Source organism: Hibiscus syriacus, unplaced genomic scaffold, assembly GCF_006381635.1.
Source record: "Hibiscus syriacus cultivar Baekdansim isolate YM2019G1 unplaced genomic scaffold, ASM638163v2 tig00111779_pilon, whole genome shotgun sequence".
NCBI classification, from domain to species: Eukaryota; Viridiplantae; Streptophyta; class Magnoliopsida; order Malvales; family Malvaceae; genus Hibiscus; species Hibiscus syriacus.
The window spans coordinates 1,054,271-1,059,279 of NW_024063176.1; the positions used below are offsets into that span (position 1 = coordinate 1,054,271).

At 36.7% G+C, this 5,009-nt stretch overlaps 1 pseudogene; it reads left to right on the plus strand.

The window, feature by feature from the left end:
• Positions 1 to 814: 814 nt before the first annotated feature.
• On the plus strand, positions 815 to 4,595 carry LOC120170374 (annotated as a pseudogene).
• The last annotated feature ends 414 nt before the right edge of the window (positions 4,596 to 5,009 follow it).

The following is a 5,009-nucleotide window of genomic DNA, read 5'->3' on the forward strand; positions in this document are numbered from 1 at the left end:
AATTAAAGTGCTTAGTCAAACAACTACTGCATCAAATTGCGAACGAAATTGGAGCACATTTAGCTATATTCACACCAAGGCAAGAAATAGGTTGAAGTATAAAAGACTTGAGAAGCTAGTGTTCACCTACTACAATATGAGGCTCCAGATTAGACATCAGAAAAGAACGAGCATCGATGATATAAACACTAGTTTTAATCCTATCAACCTTGATCATATCTTTGAATATGTTGATCCATTATCAGAATGGCTTCAAGAGAAAGAGAATTCATTGTTAGATGGTGAAATTGCCGGTGTGTTGCCTGTGGATACCTCAGATGATGAAACGAATGTTGATGAATCTCAACAACAAAATTTGTCTCATTCAAGTTCTAGTGCGACACTAAGTCAAAGTCGAGATGAACTTTATGGTTGTGGTTTAAGTCCAATTGATGATGATGATGGTGGTGGTGGTGGTGGTGGTGATAAAATTAGGTCTTTTAGTCGATATGGAAGAGAATATGGGGTTGGTACCACTAGTGGACATTTCAGTGATAGATCAGAATTTGGTGGAAATATATCTTCGAAAGCTAGAAGAGATAGAAGTGAACCTAAAGCTCCATCAAAAGGAAAGTGCAAGAAGCATACTTCTGTAGGCTCTTCATCTAGTAAAAGATCAAGTTCTAGTAGCCTTGGGCAGGGAGATTCATCTACTAGCACACAAGGTTTTTATCCACCAAAACAATTTCCATATTTCCAACCTTCAAATGGTTATCCACAACCATATGGTTATTATCCATAATTTTCTAATTATGGTGTGCCATATCAACCTTAAATGTATCCTCCGCCACCAATATATCAACCACCTCCACCTCTCATGTATCCTCCTCAAATATATCCTCCACATCAATTATATGAAAATCAAGGTGAAAATGTTACTTTTTTGGATATGTTTTTGGACAAAGGCCACGAGAATCAAGTCAAGAAGGCTCTCAAAATGAAGGTGAAGGATCTGAACTTTCCTGTCATTCCACTAATTGGTGAAAATTAAATTCTTCCTCTACCACTTGAAAGATATGTTTTTTTTTTTAATAATTGGAGGCTTTGGTCAATGGAATTCAATGAAACTCAATTGAGAAAATATATGTGAAAGTTGCTTTTGCTGCTAGGTTTTTTATTGTGACCCTGATGATAGCTCAAGATAGTGGCGACATTTTCAAAGGCTTTGAGTCTTCCTAGTTTTGCAGTCCTAATGATGCAATATTGCCTGATTTTGGTCTAAAAACCTGCCAATGCGTATCATGTACTTTTATCATGAGGGAAAACAATTTAATACTTGTGTAATTTTTCCACAACAGAGCTTCTATATGTATATTTTGTTACAATCTATTGTTTTTTACTTCCTTGCAGTGCTTGTTCCTTGCTGGTATCAATGAGAATGGGAATGATTTCTCATGCTTCACGTAGTGTTGATGCTATTATACTTGTACTGTTATATTTTTGTTTGTGGTATTTTTCCTACTCTCTTTGTGGATGTGTGATGATATGAATTTATGTATCAATGATATGAATTTGTTTGAGATGTTGACTGCCATGTATTCTATTACAGTTTGCAGTCCATTAAATCATCAAATGGGAAAAAAGTAAAGGCTTTAAGTTTTGAATATTGTTCTTAGTGTTCTTACTGATAATAAGTCTATAAGTGTTAGAAAATACTCTAAAAATCATTAAAAGTGATTTTCTATAATTATAATTATAATTACTATATTTTATAATAAGTTGTGCGAATTTCAAAAAAATTCACGTCTGCGATACCCGCAGTTACCGCGATAGCATCCATTACATCCGCGACCGCGATAAACGCAACGCGATCGAAAACGCGACCGCGACCGCAATTTGAATCCCTGGTTGATAGGGTACGTGTGTTTACTTTTGATTGTTTCGACTTTGTTTTGCTTGTCTATTGTTTGGCTTCCGGGAAAGTTATTCAAAGCTCAGATTTTTTTACTAAAGAATTTTCATTTCATTTTTTTTAAAGCATTTAGGTTTTCTTTTTTCAAATATTGTTTCAAGAACTCTTCAATGAGGTTGAATTTTTGCAGAGGTCAGAAGGGGGGTTGTTTGTTGATATGAATACGTTTCTAGCATTTGGGAAAGATCATGTGGTTTGAAATTATGAGAAGACTGGAAATTCTGTGTATGTGCATATTAAGCAAACAAAAAAGTCGGTTTCAGAAGATAGGCCTTTGAAGAAACCCACACTTTTGGCTATTGGTACTTTTACAATATTCTTATACGTACAATTGATTTAGTCTTGCGTTGTTATTGTCTTCTGCTTGTGAACGTTATGTTATCTTGTTATTCGTGTTGGCAATGTATGCACCTTACTTTACTCTAGCGGGCCTTTTTTGTGTGTCTTTAGCAATTATAATGGTTCTAGCACCTATATCGCATGCCCTTGATAAAACAGCAACTGAGAGTGGTTACTATTTTGTTTTGCACTTAATTTTTGTAAAAGTAATCATGTAGGTTTCGTTTCTGAGATCTCAACGTATAAACATTTGTTATACTGTTCTGGGGCTCTAAATATAAGGGGAAATATTGAAATTGCTTATGTCAATTTCTCTAATACATAATCATGTCTTACGTTCTGAGATGAGACCATTAAATAATGCACTTCACAGGCTGGTATCTTTAATTTCTTTGATTATGAGTTGAAGTATAAGTGGTGCTTGCAGCTGTTAATAAAAAAATCAAAACAAATTTATCCATTTACAAGCATGTTTAGAATTAGAGCTGTTGCATATTTTATTCCCATTGGACTCTGCATGTGGAACCCATGTGAAACTACAAATCGATACAAGTCAATGTTTGAAAAGTTCAAATGCTTTTTGAAGGATTGTGTTGTCTTAGTTTCATCTGTTGTTGTAATATTGATTAACCTATGCAATTTTATTTATAGGTATTGACGGTGGATTTGACAGCAATGAACCGGAATATGAAGAAACCCACAATATAGTCATTTTTGCCTACTTATGCAACTCTTCCTTTTCCTTCTGTGGAGTTGCCTGAGAAGGTATGAATTGTCTCCATTTTTATTTTTTTAATAATTTCAGACTAAACATAGAAGTTCTTCATCTTGGACAAGAACCGGGCTTGTTTATCCCATATGATATTATAGGTAAGGTTGGCTGTTGATGCAATTTTAATGGCTGAGGGTGCTGAACGGAAAGAGCAAGTTGCAGCCTGGACAGCTGATAAGAAGCAAATAAGTGCATATGCAATTGATTTGCGGCAAATTGGCGATGTTGTTGTTCCCCAATCTGGTTGGAAATGTGCTAAGTGTGATAAAAGAGATAATCTATGGCTAAATCTTACTGATGGAATCAGGGTTCCGCGGTCGCGTTTTCGGTTATTTCGGATTTACCGTGATTGCGGCCGTCGCGGGTAACTCGGACGGCGACGAAACCGCTATATCGCGGCCGAAATCGTGGTCGCGGACCGTTTTTTAAAACCCTGGATGGAATGATCCTTTGTGGGAGGAGAAATTGGGATGGAACTGGTGGTAACAACCACGCTGTTGAGCACTACAAGGAGACTGGCTATCCTATAGCCGTAAAGGCCTGATAGATATAAGCCATATGCGCAGCAAAGGCCTTCAACCCGGAGAAGAACTTTTTCCAGAAGCTGGTATGTGAATTAATGGATTCCATAATTTATTATTGATTGAGAACTTGATCTAAAAGAGAATTATTGATTTGTAAATTATTTTTCTTGGCATCTGTTATTTCTACTGCAAAGCTCCTGAGGGCGAGCAGAATCAAGTGAGCCCGTGGCCAACGAAGCAATTGTTGCCCAGCTTGCCTCGATGGGGTTTAACCTGCTTCATTGTCAGAAAGCTGCCATAAACACTTTAAATACTGGTGTGGAAGAGGCCATGAACTGGTTGCTTCACATATGGATGATCCAGGTATCCGGAATTTAGCATTTTACAGCTGTTAAATTGACCGATAGACATATAGCATCGTATCCAAATGATAATCATCATCGATATATCTTTTCAGATATAGATGCCCCTATCTCCCATGGTGCGAAAGTTGCTGAGACATCTATCGACCAATCAGCAGTTGATACTTTGGTTTCATTTGGTTTTGAAGAAGAAATTGCTCGAATGGCATTGAAGGCATCGGTAAAGTCTTTGTGGCATTTCATTTCTTTGGCGGATTTGGAAACTGTAGTTCCACAATCTGTTTCCTTATGCTCGAGAAATTCTTAATCGCGGGCGAATGTAACCTTTTTCCACGGCGGCGACATTGAAAAAGCGACAGATTGGATATTTAACAACCCCAATGCCTCTGCAGCATCAGCCATGGATACAAATACATCAAGCAACAGCACACCTACTCCAGTTGAAGCAGGACTGCCGAACGGAGGAGGGAGTGAGTCTATTGTCTCTTATCTTGTTCGTGTATTTCACATTTGTCTGATCACCGGACTTCTTACCCGTTGCAATGTTTCGTTGAATGCCAGGATATCGACTTTTAGGGATAGCGAGTCACATCGGAACCTCGACACAGTGTGGGGCATTACGTTGCTCACGTCCTGAAAGATGGTAGATGGGTGACAAGGTTGGTGCTTCAATCAATCCACCCAAGGACATGGGTTACTTGTACTTTTTTGAGAGGATTAATAGCTGAATTTAGAAAGGGAACTATCATAGAATTTCAGTTGGAGATTTTAGCTACTCCTTTGGTTTTTTCTTTTTATAGAGGTGGCTTCAATAACATTGGCACATTCAAAGTTGTAATCTTTTAAGTGTCAAATTCTCAAACTTTTGAAAAAAATAATAATGGTATCAATTTTACCTTTTGATAATGTGGTTTTGGATCAATTTTCTGAATTTAATTTTTTTTATAGAAACTTAGAAAATATACAAATTACAACGAATATCTACAATATAACCGTAAAATATACATATAACAAAATAGTTTCTTATAATTATTAACATAAGAAATTAGTAAGATCATAAA